Genomic DNA, 27,336 nt, shown 5'->3' with positions numbered 1-27,336 from the left:
TCCGGCGTGGGGCGTCGCGGGGGGTGGGTCATCAGTAGCAAACTGTTGTGCGAATAGTTCCAAGGCAGCAGAACGCGTTGAAATCTAGATGACACGAAAGTGATGTCTAGTAAGTTGCCACCCAGCAAATAACGGCGTGGTGCGTCGCGGGGGGTGGGTCATCAGTAGCAAACTGTTGTGCGAATAGTTCCAAGGCAGCAGAACGATGGCACCAAGGTGATGTCCAGTAAGTTGCCGCACTGGTTTTGGTATCCTACAATGCTGCTCCGAATAACGGCGTGGGGCGCCCCGGGGGAGGCGGCGTGAACGGGCCTCTCCAGGTGGAGTGTCATCTGTTGTAGTGGGGCGCCCCTTTACCGTTTCAGTTGCCATTCCGTCCGTTTTTGGTCCACTGTGTCAAAAGCCGCAATTCAGCTGAGTTGCGCCCACTCTTGCGGTGCAGCGATAGGCGGCTGTCACAGGACTCTCAAAATGGCGGCAGGCTGTTTCCTTTTTGGGCCTGGTCCACTGAAATGGCCCTGGGACACCTTGGAAATCGGACGCTTGTCTGCTAGGTCTTGGACCCCATTCTCGAAAGCGTCCCCTCCGCCTTGAGAATTCATCAAAAGTTTTGGGAGCCCCGACTCCCGCAGGCTTCTGGTGGGGAGCGGCTGCCATGATTGCTCGCGGAATGACCACGACGGAGCCACGAGATGGTGGTGCTCTCATGCTGATGCCAGCTTCAGTCTGAAACATCCAGAAACAAGGTGGGGCTTTCATCGTTTGGGAAAAAAAAAAAGTTTTCATCCAATGAAAAGTGTTGTTTTTAGGTCATATGATCAAGCTTTCCATCATTAGGAAACCAAAAGTAAAATGAACCAATGAAAAGTTTTATAAACAAGTCACATGACCTGTTATGCGGCATAGGGTATAAAATGCGGAGAAAATACGTTGGCACGTGAGGCGGCGTCAGTAGCGGACCGATGTGCGAATAGGCCGAAGGCAATAGAACGCGCCAAGATCCGGATGGCACCGAGGTGGTGTCCAGCAAGTTGCAGCACTGGTGTGGCCATCCTACAATGCTGAAAGTCGGCGTGGGGCGCCCCGTTGGCCTGTGAGTTTGCGTCAGTAGCGGACCGATGTGCGAATAGGCCGAAGGCAGCACAACGCGCCAAGATCCGGATGGCACCGAGGTGGTGTCTAGTAAGTTGACGCACTGGTGTGGCCATCCAACAATGCTGAAAGTCGGCGTGGGGCGCCCCGTTGGCCTGTGAGTTTGTGTCAGTAGCGGACCGATGTGCGAATAGGCCGAAGGCAGCACAACGCGCCAAGATCCGGATGGCACCAAGGTGGTGTCTAGTAAGTTGCCGCACTGGTGTGGCCATCCTACAATGCTGAAAGTCGGCGTGGGGCGCCCCGTTGGCCTGTGAGATGGCGTCAGTAGCGGACCGATGTGTGAATGGGGCCGAAGGCAGCGCAACAATATTTTCGGAATAGAAGACACCACTAGGCGCTGAGATGCCAAGATCCGGATGGCACCGAGGTGGTGTGTAGCAAGTTGCCGCACTGGTGTGGCCATCCTACAATGCTGAAAGTCGGCGTGGGGCGCCCCGTTGGCCTGTGAGTTTGCGTCAGTAGCGGACCGATGTGCGAATGGGGCCAAAGGCAGCGCAACAATAGTTTCTGACTGACACCACAAGGCGCTGAGATGCCAAGATCCGGATGGCACCGAGGTGGTGTCATAGTTGAGAGTTCTGAGCAGCGGTTGTAACACTGTCTGAAGCTTATTTGCAGCTGCTGCAGCTTCACTACGCGTCAAGATCCGGATGGCACCGAGGTGGTGTCTAGTAAGGTGCACTGGTGTGGCCATCCTACAATGCTGAAAGTCGGCGTGGGGAGCCCCGTTGGCCTGTGAGTTTGCGTCAGTAGCGGACCGATGTGCGAATAGGCCGAAGGCAGCACAACGCGCCAAGATCCGGATGGCACCGAGGTGGTGTCTAGTAAGTTGTCGCACTTCTGTGGCCATCCTACAATGTTGAAAGTCGGCGTGGGGCGCCCCGTTGGCCTGTGAGATGGCGTCAGTAGCGGACCGATGTGCGAATGGGGCCAAAGGCAGCGCAACAATATTTTCTGATTTGAAGACACCACAAGGCGCTGAGATGCCAAGATCCGGATGGCACCGAGGTGGTGTCTAGCAAGTTGTGGCACTGGTGTGGCCATCGTACAATGGTAAAAGTCGGCGTGGGGCGCCCTGTTGGCCTGTGAGATGGTGTCAGTAGCGGACTGATGTGCGAATGGGGCCAAAGGCAGCGCAACAATATTTTCTGACTGACACCACAAGGCGCTGAGATGCCAAGATCCGGATGGCACCGAGGTGATGTCTAAGTTGCGGACTGATGTGCGAATGGGGCCAAAGGCAGCGTAACAATATTTTCTGTATGGAAGATACCACTAGGCGTTGAGATGCCAAGATTCGGATGGCACCGAGGTGATGTCTAGCAAGTTGCTGTACTGGTGTGGTCATCCTACAATGCTGAAACTCGGCGTGGGTCGCCCCATTAGCCTGTGAGATGGCGTCAGTAGCGGACCGATGTGCGAATAGGCCGAAGGCAGCACAACGCGCCAAGATCCGGATGTCACCGTGGTGGTTTCATAGTTGAGAGGCACTTCATCTGCAGTGGGGCGCCGAGATCCGGATGGCACCGAGGTGATGTCTAGCAAGTTGCTGTACTGGTGTGGTCATCCTACAATGCTGAAAGTCGGTGTGGGGCACCCCATTAGCCTGTGAGATGGCGTCAGTAGCGGACTGATGTGCGAATGGGTCCAAAGGCAGCGCAACAATATTTTCTGAAGAGAAGACACCAAAAGGCGCTGACATTCCAAGATCCGGATAGCACCGAGGTGGTGTCTAGCAAGCTATGCAGTTGAGTTGTGTGCGCACTTGCGGCGAATAGGTCGAAGGCAGCATAACAATGTTTTCTGAATAGAAGACACCACAAGGCGTTGAGATTCGGTTACCACCGAGGTGATGTCTAGCAAGTTGCCGCACTGGTGTAGCCATCCTACAATACTGCTCCGAATAACGGCGTGGGGTGCCCGAAGGGGGGGGGGGGGAGCCGGCGTGAATGGGCCTTCCTAGGTGGAGGCTCGTCTGCTGTAGTGGGGCGCCCCTTTACCGTTTCAGTTGCCATTCAGCTGAGTTTCGGCTGCTCTTGATGCTACAGCGACAGGCGGCTGCAAGAGGACTCTCAAAATGGCGGCCTGTTCTTTGGATTTGGGCCTGGTCCACTAAAATGGCCCTGGGACACCTTATAACTCGGACGCTCGATTTTATTTTCCTTTCCTGTACATGCAAAAAAAGGTAAATGCCCGGTACGTTACACGCTTCATCTGCCACGATGAACTCTCCAGAGGAACCGAAAAAAAATATAGTTGTGGTAACTATACCATGCATCGTCATATGGAGAGGTGGCACCAATTAATTATAGTGCTGCATAAAAGAGAGATTTGGAGGAGAACCCCTGACCTGCTAGTACATTCATCAAAGAAGTGGCACTGAGAGCTTCAGAGGCAAGGGAAACGGTCCCAAATATTTAGAAGAACTTTGGAAAGATTAAAATGACATGTTTAGATTGTGGCAAATTAATTTCATGTGGACAGATGAGTGTTACTCTAATAAATACAGCATATGAACATCATCATAGTCGATGGTTGGTAGAGACATTTTGACTATATCCTGGACCTGCCCGTCCTCGCCCAAAATGGCGCCGGAATAAATGGGACTCGTAACTCCTTGTTGTGTACTGGTTGCAGAACCTTGAAATCACGAGATACGTATGCAGTTTTGAAGCACATGGCGGGCGGGGACGAGAATTGATTGAATATTTCGACATCCCTATTGATATTAAGTTCTGATGTGTTATTGATTACTGTACTGTTGAAAGTTCGAATTAACGTCACCCATGGTACTTGCCCGCAAATGTATATCTAGATAATTTTATTGTAACTGGCCCTGTCGTATTTTAATTATAAAATGTACGTCCACCGATTCCGTAACTGTTAGACACCTTAGTTCTTGCAACCTAATGGCCCGCCCGTTACGTTCCTCTACAGTGTAAATGTCTATTCATCATATACGATTACAGTTTGCTCCGTGGCAGGCCCACGTGGTTATAGGCTCGTATTTGTATAATGAAATTTTCACAATAAAGGTTTTTAAAAGAAAACATGGTAGTAGTATATACATTGGTAAAGTTTTTAATAATAGTCACTGTTTTAGAATCATTAAAAGGCAAGTGAAATAAAGCAGACCAATTACATGAAGGGTAAAAGGTATAATACGAAGGAACGCAGTAAAGATAAATGGTCAAGGGCTGTTGTGTTTTCTATTCCTGCAACATAAAGTGATCGATAAGAATCTCATATTCAGGCGTATCGGCGACTAAGACAGCAGGTCGACCCTCTTTTGCTCAACGGCTCCGTCATGGGACGAAGAAACGCTCTTTTTCTCGAAAAAAGAATATATTTTACTTGCAGGACAGTTGTAAAATTTCCGGGAAAGTACATTAGCCTGGAACATTATAACATATATTTAAGAAAAAATAATGTTCGGAAGTAATGAAAAGCGTAATTTTTAGGTCATATGACCAAGCCTTTCATCATTACAATAAGAAAAGTAAAATGAACCAATGAAAAGTTTTATTAACAAGTCACATGACTTGTTATGCTTACGTTACGCGCTGCGCGCCCCGGATGACTTCCGGATGCGCTAACGCGGCGCGTCATATGACGCATTACGCGACAACGCAGGTCCAGAATATAGTCAAAATGTCTCCACCAACCAGCGGTCGGAACACAACCCCTTTCAGCAGGCTAAATAGTTCTGTTAAATGACAACAGAAGGGACAGGCAACAAGAACCATCAGTCAAAGAGGGGAGGGCTAGTTCTTCTCTACCGGGTTACATTGGGGCGCTACCGGAACTGATCGAATTGGTAGTCTACAGTGTTTCTGGATGTTTCAGACTGAAGCTGGGGTTAGCATGAGAGCAGCACCATTTCGTAGCTCCGTCGTGGCCATTCCGCAACCAATCATGGCAGCCGCTCTTTATCGTTATTTTGGGCAGGGTGGGTGGTGGAGCCGAGCTGTTTTGCAGCCATCATTGTGTGGAGTTCAGTTCATCTCACTAGTTTTGTATTTGTCATGAGGGGTTGTTCCTAATGTTTCTATTTTAGCGAGGTCAAAAAGAGATCCCATTTGTGGCCTACTGATTTTGCTCGATTCCTTTTCTTTTTTTTTACACGATTTTTCGTTATCTGCAAAGACTAAACAGAGTATTGCGACTCTGTGTTTGTTTGTAAATAGAGAATGAACCAAAGAGAACTAATTCTAAAACAGTAAATACTTGGATAACAATCAATCAAATGGAGAGAGAAGCAGGCACGACGGATTACAACGGGGGCAAAGGCCTGCGTTAACTACCTTTCACTATCTGCAAAGAGAGAGTACTCCTAATAGAAATGAGGGGGGGGGGGCACCATTCAAAGCAGATCAGTGTGCATAAACACGAAAATGTTTTCACTTACCACGTACTTGACATTCGACAGCTTATGATATTTGCTATTAAAAAACCATTGAAATTCACTGAAAAAACCATAGGTTATAGACCATATATAGTTAGGAATTAGCATTTACAAAACCTTGAAAATTCACTGAAAAAAACATAGGTTATAGACCATATATAGGGGGTCATTAGGATGGCGGATTTCCCGCATACTCCGGGCCGGCGGAAGCCACCGCCGGCCCGGAGTATGCGGGAAATCCGCCGAGGAGGGCTGAAAGACCCACCGCCAAATCAGGATGGCTGGTGGGTCTCACAATCCGTCCGCTGCTTTTCCGCCGCGGTCGGAAGGCGACCACGGCGGAAAAGCACTAACATGGCTGGCGGTGTCTATCAGACACCGCCAGCCATATTAGGATGCAGGGAATGTAATGCTTTTCCGCGGCGGCTTTTCCGCCGTGGAAAAGCATACGGACAATCACTTTGGGGGCCCGTTGCGGGCCCCCTGGGTGAAGGTTGCATGGGGGGTGCACATGGGGGGTACCTATGGTACCCCCCTGCATTTGCGTGCACGAAGCGGCAGGCACCGCGCGGTGCCTGCCGCTTTGTGCATGCAAATGCACACCTTTCGTTTTTTGCATTGCGGCGGGTGCTGCTTCAAGCAGCATCCGCCGCAATGTAAAACTTACAGGATGTGACCGCCAGGGTGGCGGTCACATCCTAATTGCTATGGAGGGACCGCCGCTGCCCATGCGGACGGTCCCTCCAACTCAGGGGTGGCGGACGGACGCAAGTCCGTCCGCCATCCTAATCGGCCCCTTAGTTAGGAATTAGCATTTAAAAAACCTTATTTTACTCACACAAAACCATTGAAATTCCATATATAGTTAGTTGCACTAACTATATATCGCGCACCTGCAATCCACTGCTGATGATGTCACATATTACATCATTCATGACATGGTCAGTGACATCACTGATGACATCACTGATGACATCTCAAATGACATCACTGATGACATCTCATTTGACATCAATGACCACATCACTGATGATATCATTCATGTGACAATACAATGCATCTCCTCACATTTTAATATAACCTCTGTTTCACCCAGTGTTAAATACAGAGTATAATTTTTGAAACCATTGACACACCAATACTAGTTACTACATATGTACTCACTGATTCCTACGTCTACACACACATTCACTCATTCACCCATACAATCATTCATACATACAATCACTCATCTTTACAACACTATCATATGCACTCATACACCTATACAGACACTCACACTCTGCCACTCATCCATGGAGTTACTCACACACCTAGTCAGTCCTGTAAAGAATCAATCACACTTCCATTTTCTTGTCTATACAGTTAAACATAGAGCACCTTATATTTTCAAACATATACTAACACATACTTACCTTGTTATACAATCATTGATATAAGTACACATTGATCTGCACAGAGTCACACACCTCCCAGCCAGCCACACACACACTCAGTCTCCCATACAAATACTTGGACAATCAATCAATAACCCATATAGTTACTCATATAGCTACTGATCAACACATGCAGCAGTTTACAGAACAACAGACATAATGATGCACAAATTAAGACAGTTTAGTCACTAACCCATGCACTCAGTGAGACACATTTAATCACTCACTCATACAGTCAGTCATGCACCTACTAAATCCTTCGTCCAGACACTTATACATCCACTCATTCTTCAATATGTAAGACATATTTAAACTTTACAGAAACATAAAATCACTGGATGTTGTTATCAGTGATGTCATTTGAGATGTCATCAGTGATGTCATCAGTGATGTCACTGACCATGTCATGAATGATGTAATATGTGACATCATCAGCAGTGGATTGCAGGTGCGCGATATATAGTTAGTGCAACTAACTATATATGGAATTTCAATGGTTTTGTGTGAGTAAAATAAGGTTTTTTAAATGCTAATTCCTAACTATATATGGTCTATAACCTATGGTTTTTTCAGTGAATATATATATATATATACATATATATATATATTCACTGAAAAAACATAGGTTTTACAGACGTTATAGTTAGGGATTAGCATTTAAAAAACCTTAGAAATTCACAAAAAATACCATAGGTTTCAGGGACGTTATAGTTAGTTGAACATTTGACTCATATAAAACCAGAGAAATTCGCCTGTTATAGTTAGTTGAGCTAACTATAACTCGCGCTCCTGCAATGCACTGGTGATTTCATCACATATTACATCACTCATGACATGGTCAGTGACCACTAATGACATCTCAAATGACATCACTGATGACTGACCTGGACATTGTATGAACAGCGCCTGGGAGGTTGCGCTCCCTAGGACCACGATGCATTGGTTAGTATAAACGAATACTAACACTACTTACACACATTATATATATATATATGCAAAAAAGAAGCAGAGAACTCTGGATAGTTCTCAAGTTTAGGTGGAAAGCAGCTCCTGTATAGAGCACTCTCAACACCAGCAACACTCTAGATCTGCTCACCTCAAATGTCTGCTTTTCTATCAAAGTTTTTAAGCATAGGATTAGCACAGTGCTATCCACACAGAGATAGAAATGGACAAAGTATTTTGCCATATATATAGCAAAGTTTTTAAGCATAGGACTACCACAGTACTGTCCTTGCCGAGCTGTAAAATGACAAAAGTGATTTACCATTCCAGGCACAGTATTATAGCTTTGAATTGGTAAAATACCAACCAAGCCAACCTGAAATTAGTAAAGGCAACCCCTGACACAGTGTTTCACTCTAATTAGAGCTCATCAGAGAGGTATAGCTTTGTCCAGAAACAAGGGAGCACCCAGTATAAGTAAAAAAAAATACCCCTTCAGGCATAGAGCGACGAATAATTTATGCATAAAAGAAGCAGAGAACTCTGGGTAGTTCTCAACTTTAGGCGGAAAGCAGCTCCTGTATAGAGCACTCTCAACACCAGCGACACTCTCTATCTGCTCACCTCAAATGTCTGCAATTCTATCAAAGTTTTTAAGCATAGGATTAGCACAGTGCTATCCACGCCGAGATAGAAATGGACAAAGTGTTTTGCCATTTATACAGCAAAGTTTTTAAGCATAGGACTAGCACAGTGCTGTCTTTACCGAGCTGTAAAATGACAAAAGCCGTTTACCTTTCCAGGCACAGTATTAACGCTTTGAATTGGTGAAATACCAACCAAGCCAACCTGAAATAAGTAAAAGCAACCCCTGACACAGTGTTATGTTATGTTATGTTAAAATTAGTCTTGTAGAGCGCTCGGCTACTCGGGCAGAGTGTCCCAGCACTAAAAAGAGACCTGCAGTGGCTGAAGAGAGAGAGAGCACAAGATTACAGTGTTTCACTTTCTCTCTCTCTCTATATATATATATCTATCTATATCTATAGATAGATATATATATATATATTCACTGAAAAAACCATAGGTTATAGACCATATATAGTTAGGAATTAGCATTTAAAAAACCTTATTTTACTCACACAAAACCATTGAAATTCCATATATAGTTAGTTGCACTAACTATATATCGCGCACCCGCAATCCACTGCTGATCATGTCACATATTACATCATTCATGACATGGTCAGTGACATCACTGATGACATCACTGATGACATCTCAAATGACATCACTGATGAGATCACTGATGACGTCATCCAGTGACTGTGTGTTTCTGTAAAGTTTAAATATGTTTTACATATTGAAGAATGAGTAGATGTATAAGTGTCTGGACGAAGGATTTAGTAGGTGCATGACTGAATGTATGAGTGAGTGATTAAATGTGTCTCACTGAGTGCATGGGTTAGTGACTAAACTGTCTTAATTTGTGCATCATTATGTCTGTTGTTCTGTAAACTGCTGCATGTGTTGATCATTAGCTATACGAGAGGCTATATGTGTTATTAATTGGTTGCCCAAGTATTTCTATGGCAGATTGAGTTTGTGTGGGGGTGGCTGGAAGGTGTGTGACTCTATGCATAGATGTGTGAGCAGTTTATTCACTAGGTGTATGAGTTCAAGAGTGCATGTGGAAACAGCTACATGGGCAGTTGACTGTGTGCATGAGTGTATTGATGAGTGAATGGATATCTCAATGCTACATGTCATAGTAAGTACATATGTAAAACACAGTACATGTGAGAGTTGGCATATATAAATAACTGTGCATGAGAGCCACTGAATGAGTGAGTGGTTGTATCGATCATTGTGAACTTGTATCAGGGATTGTATAAGAGAGTAAATATGTGTTAGTATATGTTTCAATAAGTAAGGTGTGTTTAACTGTATAGTTGAAGAAATGGAGGTGAGATTGTTTCTTTGCATGACTGACTGGGTGTGTGAGTAACTCCATGGATGAGTGGCAGTGTGTGAGTGTCTGTATCTAAGGTTATATTAGAGTCTGAAGAGGTTTATCGTATTAGCACAAGAATGATGTCAAATGAGATGTCATCAGTGATGTCATCAGTGATGTCATTTGAGATGTCATCAGTGATGTCATCAGTGATGTCACTGACCATGTCATGAATGATGTAATATGTGACATGATCAGCAGTGGATTGCGGGTGCGCGATATATAGCTAGTGCAACTAACTATATATGGAATTTCAATGGTTTTGTGTGAGTAAAATAAGGTTTTTTAAATGCTAATTCCTAACTATATATGGTCTATAACCTATGGTTTTTTCAGTGAATTTTCAAGGTTTTGTAAATGCTAATTCCTAACTATATATGGTCTATAACCTATGGTTTTTTCAGTGAATTTCAATGGTTTTTTAATAGCTAGCAAATATCATAAGCTGTCGAATGTCAAGTACGTGGTAAGTGAAAACATTTTCGTGTTTATGCACACTGATCTGCTTTGAATGGTGCCCCCCCCCTCATTTCTATTAGGAGTACTCTCTCTTTGCAGATAGTGAAAGGTAGTTAACGCAGGCCTTTGCCCCCGTTGTAATCCGTCGTGCCTGCTTCTCTCTCCATTTGATTGATTGTTATCCAAGTATTTACTGTTTTAGAATTAGTTCTCTTTGGTTCATTCTCTATTTACAAACAAACACAGAGTCGCAATACTCTGTTTAGTCTTTGCAGATAACGAAAAATCGTGTAAAAAAAAAGAAAAGGAATCGAGCAAAATCAGTAGGCCACTAATGGGATCTCTTTTTGACCTCGCTAAAATAGAAACATTAGGAACAACCCCTCATGACAAATACAAAACTAGTGAGATGAACTGAACTCCACACAATGATGGCTGCAAAACAGCTCGGCTCCGCCACCCACCCCGCCCAAAATAACAATAAAGAGCGGCTGCCATGATTGGTTGCGGAATGGCCACAACGGAGCTACGAAATGGTGGTGCTCTCATGCTAACCCCAGCTTCAGTCTGAAACATCCAGAAACACTGTAGACTACCAATTCGATCAGTTCCGGTAGCGCCCCAATGTAACCCGGTAGAGAAGAACTAGCCCTCCCCTCTTTGACTGATGGTTCTTGTTGCCTGTCCCTTCTGTTGTCATTTAACAGAACTATTTAGCCTGCTGAAAGGGGTTGTGTTTCGACCGCTGGTTGGTGGAGACATTTTGACTATATTCTGGACCTGCGTTGTCGCGTAATGCGTCATATGACGCGCCGCGTTAGCGCATCCGGAAGTCATCCGGGGCGCGCAGCGCGTAACGTAAGCATAACAAGTCATGTGACTTGTTAATAAAACTTTTCATTGGTTCATTTTACTTTTCTTATTCTAATGATGAAAGCCTTGGTCATATCACCTAAAAATTACGCTTTTAATTACTTCCGAACATTATTTTTTCTTAAATATATGTTATAATGTTTCAGGCTAATGTACTTTCCCGGAAATTTTACAACTGTCCTGCAAGTAAAATATATTCTTTTTTCGAGAAAAAGAGCGTTTCTTCGTCCCATGACGGAGCCGTTGAGCAAAAGAGGGTCGACCTGCTGTCTTAGTCGCCGATACGCCTGAATATGAGATTCTTATCGATCACTTTATGTTGCAGGAATAGAAAACACAACAGCCCTTGACCATTTATCTTTACTGCGTTCCTTCGTATTATACCTTTTACCCTTCATGTAATTGGTCTGCTTTATTTCACTTGCCTTTTAATGATTCTAAAACAGTGACTATTATTAAAAACTTTACCAATGTATATACTACTACCATGTTTTCTTTTAAAAACCTTTATTGTGAAAATTTCATTATACAAATACGAGCCTATAACCACGTGGGCCTGCCACGGAGCAAACTGTAATCGTATATGATGAATAGACATTTACACTGTAGACGAACGTAACGGGCGGGCCATTAGGTTGCAAGAACTAAGGTGTCTAACAGTTTCGGAATCGGTGGACGTACATTTTATAATTAAAATACGACAGGGCCAGTTACAATAAAATTATCTAGATATACATTTGCGGGCAAGTACCATGGGTGACGTTAATTCGAACTTTCAACAGTACAGTAATCAATAACACATCAGAACTTAATATCAATAGGGATGTCGAAATATTCAATCAATTCTCGTCCCCGCCCGCCATGTGCTTCAAAACTGCATACGTATCTCGTGATTTCAAGGTTCTGCAACCAGTACACAACAAGGAGTTACGAGTCCCATTTATTCCGGCGCCATTTTGGGCGAGGACGGGCAGGTCCAGGATATAGTCAAAATGTCTCTACCAACCATCGACTATGATGATGTTCATATGCTGTATTTATTAGAGTAACACTCATCTGTCCACATGAAATTAATTTACCACAATCTAAACATGTCATTTTAATCTTTCCAAAGTTCTTCTAAATATTTGGGACCGTTTCCCTTGCCTCTGAAGCTCTCAGTGCCACTTCTTTGATGAATGTACTAGCAGGTCAGGGGTTCTCCTCCAAATCTCTCTTTTATGCAGCACTATAATTAATTGGTGCCACCTCTCCATATGACGATGCATGGTATAGTTACCACAACTATATTTTTTTTCGGTTCCTCTGGAGAGTTCATCGTGGCAGATGAAGCGTGTAACGTACCGGGCATTTACCTTTTTTTGCATGTACAGGAAAGGAAAAAAAAATCGAGCGTCCAAGTTCTAAGGTGTCCCAGGGCCATTTTAGTGGACCAGGCCCAAATCCAAAGAACAGGCCGCCATTTTGAGAGTCCTCTTGCAGCCGCCTGTCGCTGTAGCATCAAGAGCAGCCGAAACTCAGCTGAATGGCAACTGAAACGGTAAATGGGCGCCCCACTACATTTCAGCATTGTAGGATGACCACACCAGTACAGCAACTTGCTAGACATCACCTCGGTGCCATCCGGATCTCGGCGCCCCACTGCAGATGAAGTGCCTCTCAACTATGAAACCACCACGGTGACATCCGGATCTTGACGCGTTGTGCTGCCTTCGGCCTATTCGCACATCGGTCCGCTACTGACGCCATCTCACAGGCTAATGGGGTGACCCACGCCGAGTTTCAGCATTGTCGGATGACCACACCAACTTGCTAGACATCACCTCGGTGCCATCCGAATCTTGGCATCTCAACGCCTAGTGGTATCTTCCATACAGAAAATATTGTTACGCTGCCTTTGGCCCCATTCGCACATCAGTCCGCAACTTAGACATCACCTCGGTGCCATCCGGATCTTGGCATCTCAGCGCCTTGTGGTGTCAGTCAGAAAATGTTGTTGCGCTGCCTTTGACCCCATTCGCACATCAGTCCGCTACTGACACCATCTCACAGGCCAATAGGGCGCCCCACGCCGACTTTTACCATTGTACGATGGCCACACCAGTGGCACAACTTGCTAGACATCACCTCGGTGCAATCCGAATCTTGGCATCTCAACGCCTAGTGGTATCTTCCATACAGAAAATCTTGTTACGCTACCTTTGGCCCCATTCGCACATCGGTCCGCAACTTAGACATCACCTCGGTGCCATCCGGATCTTGGCATCTCAGCGCCTTGTGGTGTATTCTCTTCAGAAAATATTGTTGAGCTGCCTTTGGCCCCATTCGCACATCGGTCCGCAACTTAGACATCACCTCGGTGCCATCCGGATCTTGGCATCTCAGTGCCTTGTGGTGTCTTCTACTCCGAAAATATTGTAGAAAATATTGTTGCGCTGCCTTTGGCCCCATTCACACATCAGTCCGCTACTGACACCATCTCACAGGCCAACAGGGCGCCCCACGCCGACTTTTACCATTGTACGATGGCCACACCAGTGCCACAACTTGCTAGACACCACCTCGGTGCCATCCGGATCTTGGCATCTCAGCGCCTTGTGGTGTCTTCAAATCAGAAAATATTGTTGCGCTGCCTTTGGCCCCATTCGCACATCAGTCCGCTACTGACGCCATCTCACAGGCCAACGGGGCGCCCCACGCCGACTTTCAACATTGTAGGATGGCCACAGAAGTGCGACAACTTACTAGACACCACCTCGGTGCCATCCGGATCTTGGCGCGTTGTGCTGCCTTCGGCCTATTCGCACATCGGTCCGCTACTGACGCAAACTCACAGGCCAACGGGGCGCCCCACGCCGACTTTCAGCATTGTAGGATGGCCACACCAGTGCGGCAACTTGCTACACACCACCTCGGTGCCATCCGGATCTTGGAATCTCAGCGCCTAGTGGTGTCTTCTATTCCGAAAATATTGTTGCGCTGCCTTCGGCCCCATTCACACATCGGTCCGCTACTGACGCCATCTCACAGTCCAACGGGGCGCCCCACGCCGACTTTCAGCATTGTAGGATGGCCACACCAGTGCGGCAACTTACTAGACACCACCTCGGTGCCATCCGGATCTTGGCGCGTTGTGCTGCCTACGGCCTATTCGCACATCGGTCCGCTACTGACGCAAACTCACAGGCCAACGGGGCGCCCCACGCCGACTTTCAGCATTGTAGGATGGCCACACCAGTGCTGCAACTTGCTGGACACCACCTCGGTGCCATCCGGATCTTGGCGCGTTGTGTTGCCTTCGGCCTATTCGCACATCAGTCCGCTACTGACGCCGCCTCACGTGCCAACGTATTTTCTCCGCATTTTACACCCTATGCCGCATAACAGGTCATGTGACTTGTTTATAAAACTTTTCATTGGTTCATTTTACTTTTGGTTTCCTAATGATGGAAGGCTTGATCATGTGACCTAAAAACAACACTTTTCATTGATGAAAACTTTTTTTTTTTCCCAAACGATGAAAGCCCCACCTTGTTTCTGGATGTTTCAGACTGAAGCTGGCGTCAGCATGAGAGCACCACCATCTCGTAGCTCAGTCGTGGTCATTCCGCGAGCAATCATGGCAGCCGCTCCCCACCAGAAGCCTGCAGGAGTCGGAGCCCCCAAAACTTTTGATGAATTCTCAAGGCGGAGGGGACGCTTTCGAGAATGGGGTCCAAGACCTAGCAGACAAGCGTCCGATTTCCAAGGTGTCCCAGGGCCATTTCAGTGGACCAGGCCCAAAAAGGAAACAGCCTGCCGCCATTTTGAGAGTCCTGTGACAGCCGCCTATCGTTGCACCGCAAGAGTGGGCGCAACTCAGCTGAATTGCGGCTTTTGACACAGTGGACCAAAAACGGACGGAATGGCAACTGAAACGGTAAAGGGGCGCCCCACTACAACAGATGACACTCCACCTGGAGAGGCCCGTTCACGCCGCCTCCCCCGGGGCGCCCCACGCCGTTATTCGGAGCAGCATTGTAGGATACCAAAACCAGTGCGGCAACTTACTGGACATCACCTTGGTGCCATCGTTCTGCTGCCTTGGAACTATTCGCGCAACAGTTTGCTACTGATGACCCACCCACCGCGACGCCCCATGCCGTTATTTGCTGGGTGGCAACTTACTAGACATCACTTTCGTGTCATCTAGATTTCAGCGCGTTCTGCTGCCTTGGAACTATTCGCACAACAGTTTGCTACTGATGACCCACCCCCCGCGACGCCCCACGCCGGAAATCTGGACGTTGTGCTGCGTTGGGACTATTCGCACAGCCGACCGCTACTTCGTTGTTTTTCCCTAAAAATGTTTAAATGTTATTACTATTTTTGTTTTCTTGTATATATTTATAAATTATTAAAGTTTTACTACTTTGTCGGAGTGCTATATATTTTTAATGTGACACATAATTGTAAAAACTTTGATGTACAAAGAGTCATCCCTGGAATCTTCCGCTTCAGGCTCGGTCCCCTCCCCAATCACAATACAGGATGGTTTTCAGATAATAGCAACGCTTCTGCTGTGACGGATCTCATCGAGTGTGGGCCTTGATCTACTATAACTCCTTTGAAGAGGGGTGATTCTTTACAGCTGTGGCCATAAACTACATCTGCAGGGCTAGCTGATACCCTAGGACCAGCCTGGACAATCGGACACAGAGTAAAAGGAGTGTCAGAGGGTGCGGTAGTGAATAGGGCGAAAGGGAGGTGTCGGGCGGGCACAGGGTGTGATTCTCAGGGAAGAGCAGCGCAGATGGGGGGAGGTTTATTACCCATGCATAAGACAGAGAGCGGGGGTGACCACTGCCTGGGGGAGATGCTTGCGAGGGTGGGGAGCCATGCTAAGGATCGACAGCGTGCACAGAGTGGGTCTGGTCAAGGCATCTAAAATGGCTGCCATGCACGACAAAAGTGTGGCATTTGAAAAAAGACAAGATGGCGCAGACAATGTTTTTCAACACTTCCTGATTTCCTTCGAATCGAACGTTAACAGACGTTGGGGCATATTACCAAAGTTAAGCGATATTTATCCCTAACGATGCTTAGCAACGATTTTTTTACCGTCAGAAATTATCGCAGATAAACCTTGCTATTATCAAGGTTTATCGGAAATACGATAAAAAACGACCGCAATGCATTAATATCGCTGAAAACTCAGCGATATTCATGCATTACCGAGCTAATGCTCTTAGCCATGTTATCCACCTCCCATTGGATAACATGGCTAAGAACTGCTCAGGGCAGGTGGTAGCTTTTGGAGATATTCGCGCTTATCTCGAATATTTCCAAAAGTTGATAATAGGAGATAGCGATGTTAGCGACTGTTTCCAGTCGCTAACATCTTGGCATGCCCACTTTGCATGTCATTAGTGATAAATATCACTCACATGCAAAGTGGGGCCCAAGATGGTCGCTATATTCTACTAGCCGTCGCTAACTGGTGTTAGCAACAGCTAGGTAATACACATATAATTTTATCTCCGCGAAGCGGAGCGCTGTTACAGATATATATCTTGTTTCTGAACGTTAATTTCTCAAAATGCACTGAAGCACATATATTGAGACCTAGCAAAGGCACATCGGGCTACCAGTCCCTACAATTTTGCCAAGTTTCGTGCAAATCCATTCAGCTGTTCGATCCTACCGAGAGACAAGATGGCGGCCGCTACGGACTGTTTGGAATGTTTACAGACACCGGAGAGCCAATCAGCTTCGCTTCGCAAAGCTCCGTAACGCGAAAAGTACGCGAAGCGGTGCGCTGTTACAGATATATATCTTTTTTTGAACGTTAATTTCTCAAAATCCACTGGAGCACATATATTGAGATCTAGCAAAGGCACATCGGGCTACCAGTCCCTACAATTTTGCCAAGTTTCATGCAAATCCATTCAGCTGTTCGATTATTATTATTTTTATTTTTTTTTGCCCCGCGGGGCCCTTTTAAAACCTCCACATCAAACCTAGGGGGTGAGCGACAATGTACTATGCCCCCTTATGGTCATTTGGCCCTTCGCTTTGGCCTCCTCTTGTCTCTCGATCCTACCGAGAGACAAGATGGCGGCCGCTACGGACTGTTTGGAATGTTGACAGACGCCGGAGAACCAATCAGCTACGCTTCACAAAGCTCCGTTGCGCGTAAAGTACGCGTCCTGGGACGCTGCCAGGTCCGCTGTTACAGATATATATCTTTTTTTAAACGTTAATTTCTCAAAATCCACTGGAGCACATATATTGAGACCTACAAAAGGCACATCGGGCTACCAGTCCCTACAATTTTGCCAAGTTTCGTGCAAATCCATTCAGCCGTTCGGGCTAAAAGTGAGGCCAACCGCCCTATGGAAAACTCAATGTTAAAAACATGTTTTGGGACCCCCCTTTTTTCTCGGCCCCCCCTTGACGAACCCCCCCCAAATTTTCAAGGGCTGCTCAGAAACAAAATGTGCCATTTTCCTGAAAATTTCAGCCAATTCTGTCCACAAACGCCAAAGTTATTAGACATAGAATTTTCAAAAATCCCATAGAGAAAAAATCCTAACTATGTATACCTACTGGCGACCGCCAGTAGGTAATATATATATATATATATATATATATATATATATATATATATATATATATATATATATATATATATATATATATATATATATATATATGATATATATATATATATATATATATATATATATATATATATATATATATATATATATATATATATATATATATATATATATATATAGATAGATAGATATAGATATATATATATAGATATATATATACATATATATATATTGATTCTTGTTTCACTTTTCTGTTTGTGCTGGGACTCTCTAACTGAAATAAATGAATGGAAAAGAACCTTATTTGATAGCTTGAAGTGTTTCAAGGGTGCTACACTGAGTTGGCTGTAGCATCGATGCATAGACCCGGCAAATTTGTCCCTTCACTTGAGGGGTAACATTTGTTGTTTCATTGGAGAAGGCAGGCATTTTTATAACATTAACAGAGAAGTGAGGCTTAGAGTGAAGCCTCAAATCAGTTCTCTAAGCAAACTTCAAGTTGGTTTATAGTCCATAAGCCTTTCAACCGTGATTTAATCTTGAATTTTAAGTGCAATGTAACAGATGTCAAGGAGACATTTCAGTTAAGGAATCCATTTAGGTTGTTCAATGTTGCATAACCAAAACTCTCCAAACTCATTTCATGAGCCTGTTGACGTTTTGGCTTCAACCCTTTGTAACAAAATGAGGATTTACTCTGAAGAAAATGTTCTATAGTTGATTACATATCTACATAGACGCCAATTTAGTACTGCTGTACATTTCAAATGTGATAAGTGAAAGTGACTTTTGGAATACACAATATGCACTTTATAAAGAATTGAGGATTGTACTTTTGGTTAGATCAACATATGATTAGTTGAATTGTTCCTTTCATGTTTTAATGCACACAGACTGCTAATTGCTATTTTATAAACAACTCACATTTGGTTATCATTTACAGCTTAATGTCTAAAAATTAATCTTTTCATTGTCTAAATTTTAATTTAGGAATTACCCTGTTAATATACTCTCCCTTCCTTCATTAAACCCTATTTTTGTTGACTGTAGAACTCGGTTCACTTTACCACTGGTTGTAAACTGCTTACGCTCTCTTTTTTGCCAACTTGTACAATTTGATAAACACCTGATTGTCACATTAAATTTACTTGTATGTCCTTAGCATATGATACCACCTGTACCCAGGGCTTGCAATTGAAATGCAACTGTGTATGGCACCCCCAAACTAGCACTGTAAAACATGTCACTAGGCCTGCTACTGCACCCTGGATATGCACTGGATATGCACTGTTAAACTCCCCTGCTGATATGCAAAATGAACTTTTAACCTTGCCTAAACCTTCCTGTTTAATACTTATAAGTCACTCCTAAGGTAGGAACCAATGGAGCAGGGTGCAATATACACAAATATTACGACTTTGGCCCACATTTCCAGTTTTGCAAACAGTCCACCATCCACAGGGGGAAGGAGGTAATACCCTGGTAGACCACCACTGCCACACATATCTAGAGTTTTGTGACTCTTGGCAGCTATCTCTATGCCTTCAGAGCAGTTGATGTCTTGTCAGTAAACTTTAGATTTAAAAAATCAAGCTCCCAAAGTGCAAAAACAAAACAAAAATACACCAATGGAGAGACAGAAGTATCAACCTAGCATGACCTCCATTACGACACATATAAATGCAATCATAAATGTTAGGGAATGGAGTGTGCAACTGTTTTGGAGTCCCATCCAAAGGTCTACAGGTATCAAAGATTTATGGATAGTTCACCTTACCCACTTGTATTATAGGTGACCATCCATTGTCATCATAGGTGACCTATCCATACAATAGTAAGAATAATACCACCACAACGGACTCAACTGTGTTCTAGGAGTTCTTGATAAAGTGGTACTGGATAAAGATAAAGGTCCAGGTCCAGATCTAAAAAAGAACCTAGATAATCCCATGTCAAATGTATTTTATTAGTTTAGTAACCTAGATATGATTTAGAACAGGAGAATAGAAAGGTGATGATCTAGAATGTGTCTTCTGTCCATTCCTCATTTATGTGTTTCCTCTACATGTATAGCCAACATGTTTTGGCCTGGTGATTACCCCCATGTATCAACAACCTTCATCAGGGCTTTCATGTATGCAATCTGTCTAACACATGATAACCATACTAGAAGATGAAGCAATGGCTCTCATACCTTAATCTTCTTGCATAATTTGAAACCTGTAAAAGAATAACCTGTGATCACTGAAAAGTATAGCATAACACACTGCAAGTAGTTGTACACCTAAGACAGGTGTAATAAATCACCAATTCTCTCATCTAACCTATCCCTAGTTTGAGTTAATGAGGTGTATGGGTCAAAAAATGAGGTTATCATTGTCATTCCTCACTGTGAGGTAACCACAGGGCTTTCTAAAAATCATGTTTGAGTATGAGTAGACTGTATTTCATACCCATTAACGAAATTTTTCTCACATACTAGTGTCAAAAACCATTGTGCAAACTAATGTAGCCCTTGTGGTTTGCACTGACCCTAGCTGCACTGCAGCCGCCATATCTTAAAATGCGGACCTTGGCGCTCGACATGCTCAGTCCAATTACTGGTGAAATAACTGTGGGTGAGACTCAGGTAGCTAGACTCACCCACAGTAAAGGTGCAGAACAGGGTTGATCCAAAGCGAGAAATCTGAGTGGATTAAATCAGGAGAATCCGTTTAGCTGGGGGCTTGTAATCATATCTACATTTCTCTGGCATTATACAAAGCTGGTAATGCTAGAAGAAAAGAGTTTCTGTTTACAAGACTCCTCCTTCGTAATCTCAATATAAACTATTTTCATACGGTTCATCTTTGCCTTTTCCAGATTAGTTACAATGAATTCTCAAGATCTTTTGAAGAACCAGCTAAATCTTGTGAATGACTCAAGACGAACTGCTAGGCATTTTTGGCACATCTCCTCCAGAAACCCAAATAACTTATTTTTGCTCATTTTTATTATGGTACTCTTTTAATCTTATCTTTTTTTCTATTTTTTACAGCTCCTTTTTATCTTTATTGATTGTATACTTTTATTATTTGTTTTTTCGTCTTTTCTGATGAGGGTTCTATCTTTTTGTCTGATATTGGTCATTTTACTCTTTCCTACTATTTTCTTACGTTTATTATTGTTTGTTCTCCTTTTCTAGTTTCAATTCTATTAATGTTCAGTGTTTTTTTCTTGTGTTCCTTTGAAATTATTTACCAAACTTTTTTGCTTCTACCTATATTTTGTTATTCTTGAAGGTTATTCTCTTCAATTGTTTCATTCTGAACGTCTTGGGTGTTCATGGTGAATACTGTCATGGAATGAATGTGGTCTTGGGACTCCTGTTAAGAAACAAACGCAATGTCCAAACTAAATGCCAATAATGCCCTTTTACAGGAACCTCACAGTATTGAAACTTAATCTCTACATCAGAAGCCAATGGGTTGGTAATGTGCTCTTTTGTCCTGCTTTTTTCAATATAAATGCAGCATAGATATTTGCTGTCATAAATCCCTTAATTTGAAGGTTTTACTACAAGAGAACGATATTGATAGACTCTTGAGGACATTATCCTAGAGAAAACCAATTTTACCCTGTAAAATATTTGCCTGGTTAAATCAGACCCTGCTTTTTAGCCTGTTTGGAAAAACAAATTATCCAATATGTCTGTTTGAAAAATGCTATTCTGTGGGAAGATTTTCATGAAATCATTTACCTCTTCCTTGACAAGAAATGCAAATAGAACTTTGTAGTAGTCCCTAGATCTCTAGTTGCTTTTTTGGAGAACTTATAATGAGGATTCTTGTAAATTTTATTTTTTACTTTGTTTCATGGCTCTCATTTCATATTAACAACAATGGCAGGCGATTACTCTTACCTTGTACAAAGTCTTTTTAAATGGATTCCATTTTCCACTACAATAATGCTCCTGTTGTGCAACATACACCACTTCTGATAATTCAATAAATATTTGTTTAATTTGGCAGTGAGTTCTTAGATTTTGATTTACCAGCCAATAAATATATTAACAGTAATTGGCATTCCTGTACAGCATCTTTTCATGCCCTCACCATCTCCTATGAAGCTAAGAAGAAACATTATAATCCCCAATATATCATTCTCAATTAAATCAAATATTAGAAACATATTTACCTAATCTCAAGATTATGTAGTGTGCCTAATTATCTAATAAAGGTCAAAGTGAACTTTATAATCTTGAAACTCTTAATGCAAATTAATTGCATATATTGTTGATGAAAGCAATTATGCTACTCCTGAATCTGACTCAGATATACCTAAAGTATTTTTTAAAGTTTCACAGAATATTGTACATTCATGACTTTAGCCCCTCTCAAACAAATTTTTTCTCTAAGTTTGTTTCTGTAGATATTGACTTTTCTATATTTGAAAAATGTATTTCTTTTGTTGCATATTTATGTGCAACACATTCTCTTAAGAACGTTAAAGCTCCTGGTCTGCATGGCTTGTCTATATATATATATATCTTATCTCATGTTTCAATCAAACTCTTAGCAGGATATAACTTTTGTTTTATCTAATGCTGATGGTACTTTTTAGAAGTCCTCATTACATATATCCAGAAATCATGTACATAAACAGCATTATTGCAAAAATGATGCAAGGGTGCCTGGGCTGACGCATGGCAGCTGTTGTGCGCCAGCACAGGGGAGAGCACAGGATCACGTCATATCATTGTAAATATGTTGCATCCCTGTGCTCTGAAAGTGACTCGGTGTGGCGCAGGCAAAGGGCACACGGAATGCACAGAGTCACTTTCTCGTAAATCTGCCCCCTAGTATTTTCTGTGAACCCCTTGTCCACTTACATGGACTGACCACTCGTTAATCAACTTTAAAATCAGGGGTCCCAGGGTAGATGACGCTCTCCCTCTGGCCCCCTACAGCCTTCGTAGCCAATGGCATAAAATCACTCCTGACCATTACCAGAATACAATCCCAGCACTCTGAAACCTGGAATCAGAAAATGTTGAGGAATGCTTGGCCCGCTATAATTCCATAGTAACAACAGCTACATATCTTCATGCCCCATTGAAACAATGTCCTAGTTTGGCTAGGAGCCCCCATACAGCGTGGTTTTCGCCAAACCTACTAAGGAAAAAAGTCTTAGCAAAAATCTGGAAAGGCCCTGGCACCATTCCCATCATATACAGGATAAAGAGAGATATAAGATTGCTCTGGCTCGATATCATAAAACATAAAAACTGCATGCAGAGCCCATATTGCATTGCAACTTATCCAGGCAGGGGTTGCCCCCAAGATTTTGTACCAAATCCTTAATTCCTTTACAAACCTGAAGGCCTGTAATAATGAAGCGGCTCCCTCTCAAGTACTCTGTGATAAAATAACTATCCATCTTGTACAGAAAATTGAGCTGATACGATAAAATCACCACAGTCAGGAACCTCCAGAATGATATTGCATCCTGCGGCCCCCCAGCTCCAACTAATGTGCATACGTTGGAAAACTTCCCCCCTCTCATAGTTGGCGACGTGGTGTCACTTCTGAATACAGTCAAATCGAGCTCCCCTTTGGATATTATTCCAGCCAAAATGTCCTTCTTGCTTTCTAGACAGTTATCTCCCCCAATTTGCTCTATCCTCAATCTCTTGATGACAGAGGGCCAACTACCTGCTGAATGGAAGGCGGCACACCTAATTCCCATCAGTAAGAATATCAAGGCCCCCATGGAGGACCTATCCAATTATCATCCAAATTCCCTTTTTCCTCTCCTGAGTAAAATATTAGAAAAATATATCAACAAACATCTATCTGACCGTGTCGAATCCACGGGATGCAATGACCCATCTCAGTCTGGATTTAGGTCAACGTACAGCACTGAGTCAGCATAGATTGCTGTTACCGAAAGCATTAGGCATTCCCTGGACAACGGACAAGCAGTACTATTAGTGCTGTTGGATCTGTCAGCGGTCTTCAACACAGTCTCTCACCAGATTCTGCTCAGGAGACTTAAAGAAATTGGACAGGCCTTTCAGTGGATGTCGCGCTTTCTCTCCCTCCGAACTCAGACTATTAATTGGGCTGCTTTCATTCGAAGACCATGGGACTGACTAAAGGAGTACCTCAGAGCTCCTGACTCAGCTCTACCTTATTCAACATTTACGTTGATTCACTTGCTGGATTACTTAGAAAGCTAGGCTTCACACCAATTTCGTATGCTGTTGACACTCGGCTACTACTGTCATTTGACAAACACACTCCCAATGCCCAATCCACCTTCTCGGAAGGCATGATCGCGATCACGAGCTGGATGAGGAATAATTTCCCGCAGCTTAATGCTGGGAAAACCGTGATTATGCTGTATGGAGATGCATCAATGTTGTGGTCCCCAGACCGTGGCAAGATGACCTAGGTGCCACCCGGTCCTCAAGACAGTGGTCAAGAACCTTGGTATTAGTTTGGACCAGAAACTGACAATGAAGGACAAGTTGCAGCCACCGTAGGCTCTTGCTTCCATTTGTTAAGCCTTCTAGGTAGGGTATTAGCCTTTCTCCCTTTTACCGCACAGAAAACTCTTACTCAGCCATTGATGATGAGGCGCTTGGACAACTGTAATGCCCTTCTGATTTCAGCAAGTGAATCCCTGCTAAATAGACTCCAAGTAGTCCAAAAACACAGTGGCCCGCCTTTACTCGAATGCCCCTGCCAGACCAGCCTCTCTCCCTCTCCTACAACAGCTTCACCGTCTTCCAGTACGCAAACAGACCAAATTTAAGATATGCTGTATTGAGCGTAAAGCACTCAACAGTAAGGGTCCTGGTTATCTTGTAGGAAAACTCAGACAATATCTCTCACCCAGACCCTTATGCTCAGGAGCTAAATCTGTACTCCTTGAACTGTTTTTCAAAAGATTGCGCTGTGGCGGGAAACTTTCTTTCACCTAGCCCACTTTTATTAGAATCAACTCCCCATTCATCTTCGGAAATGCCCTGATTACCTTCAATTTAGAAGGCTTCGCAAAACTGCACTGTTCTAAATCTTTTCTCTCCCTCTGGCCTACTGCAGCTCCTTCATAGCATGGAGATACCTCTTTGGGGTGATTCGGGTGCTTTATGAATAAATAAAATAAATAAATAAATAAAGTCACATTTTTGGCCACTGCTGATGATATTCAGTTATACACTGCCAGTCCGTTTGCCTACTTAAAGGCATTTCTAAATAAAACATCATTGAATTACTGAATATCAGATGGAATTTTGCAAAAATGAAATTATGCCTCTTAATAATGTTGGTACGTGATATAAGTTTGAAGCTATAACTTCCAATGCAGCCCAGACAAGAACAACAATCTTGATGTTTGCTTCTCATATAGCTCTATGAAAATACTGACTATAATACTTCATCCTCGAAAAATAAAAAATGTATTAGATTCTTGGACCCCTTTAGTCCTTCCTTTGTGCATCATCTAGTTGCCATCAAAATGTACATTGTCCCTGATATGCCTTTATTCTCTTTATATTGGCACATATGTGTGTTTTATTCGTAAAACAAAAACCATGCCAAAGGACAGCAAAGAGCTGCACAGGTTCACAGGCAAAGGCTTTCTATGATTCCTTTCAAATGTCCTACTTTTATTTGCAACCATTTTGATATCCTAAGTTTAAAATTTTATGCATAGTAAAACTCCTAGAATTGCCTTCCCTAAATTTAAAAATCTTGAATAAAAAGAGTGTATTAGATTTCTGGAAATTAAGGCCATCATTAGGATGTCGGTCCGGCAGACATCCTTGGTTAGAATTTCGACTGCCGTATTAGGGTTACGGCGGTCGGAATTTGACTTGGCCAGTCATTCTGGTAGGCTTCTGACAGGCTCTTGGATCCCGTCGGCCAGTCAGAAATCAAACATAATCGTGAGCTGACGGTGTTTCCGCCGTCCGGATTATGATGCTGTTTTCCTACAAGCTTATCAAATTGAGCTTTCTGACATGGAAAGCGGGCCCCTTTTTCCCTTCAGCCTCCGGTTGGAGGTGGAGGGGGCTCCTGTAAATCCATGTGTAGACGGTGCAGGGAGTTACACAAAATTCCATTTCTCCATGGGAGGTTGTGCTGTGGGCAGTTCCGCTGCCACACAAGCTAGAGAAATGGGAGTTTGCGACCACACCATCTGCAGTCACATCAGAATATGGTGTTTGGCACCACTGACCTACGGTCGGTTCCCACACCAAGACGGTGTCAATCGGACACAACTCTGACAAATATCGTAATAGGGGCCTAAATGTTATCACTTTTCCTTTATTCTTAGGTAAGCCTGTTCTCTGCTTCATGATTATGGTTAGCATTGTTTCCCTGTTTTTGTTTTTAAGGAAAAGCTTTCTTTTTCATGTAGGTGGCTTTTATGTTTAATTGGTTTGTCAGTAATACATTCCCTGGGTTAAAATATTGCCAGTTATTAGTACAACAATTTTTAGCTTCTAAATATTCTTTATGGTCTTTCTTTACTTTATCCCTTATTTGCTAAAACAAGCATTTAAAAATGTTAAATTCAACTTTTTGTTACCTTAAACTGAGAGATAAGAGGGTTTCATGTATTAATTAATTATATAATGGTAAAGCCAATAGACCCTTAATACTTTGCAATCAAAATTGTTATTACAAACAACTTTTCATAAAATGACATACATTTCCATAATGTTCTTTCTCAATTTCATTTCAAGATCCATGGTGTCACTTGGAAATCAATGGATTTTAATAAACTTACTTGGAGCATTTAATACCTAGGGCTGCACATATTTATGGAACTATGGGATAGCCATCTTAAAAAATGTTTAGTCATCAAGCTTTAGCACTCACGCAGTTGATATTAGCAGAGGCTCAAAGGGTATTCTCAGCTCAAAGTCAGCATGCATTTCTCAGTTCTGGCTCTTAATCTGTAGCAAGCTCTCTGAGAGTCTCTCTCTGAAAAAGGTTCTGACAAATCTAAGGAACAGACACTAATAGAGTCCATTCAAAATGTTATTGGCAGCAATTGTCTCATTTCCACACTGATAAACCTATGAGTCCTCAGCAAACTCTGGGAGCAGGTAAACGCCCCAGTTTCTCACCTCTTCACAATAAACAATGCAGCCATGTCCTTGGCTTGTTACTTTGAACAGTTCTTGTGGTTCAAACAGTTCTTTCCACTAGTCACATTTCCAGCAAGCTCCTCTCCTCCTGGTGAGAACCTCAATATCAGTTGTCTAATACATAACAAATGCATATTCACTACCTAACGAAAGACTTCTGGAAAATTACAGCATATGCAGTAGGAAGAAAGTGCAAAACATTTCGTGCAAAACAGTAGTTTAAATGTGAAGACACGCCTAAATATGATTACCTACTTCAAATTTTGCGTTTATTGTGCACATGATATTTCGACATTAAAGTT

This window comes from Lissotriton helveticus, chromosome 2_2 (genome assembly GCF_964261635.1).
Source record: "Lissotriton helveticus chromosome 2_2, aLisHel1.1, whole genome shotgun sequence".
In the NCBI taxonomy this organism is placed as follows: Eukaryota; Metazoa; Chordata; class Amphibia; order Caudata; family Salamandridae; genus Lissotriton; species Lissotriton helveticus.
This window is presented reverse-complemented; position numbering follows the sequence as displayed.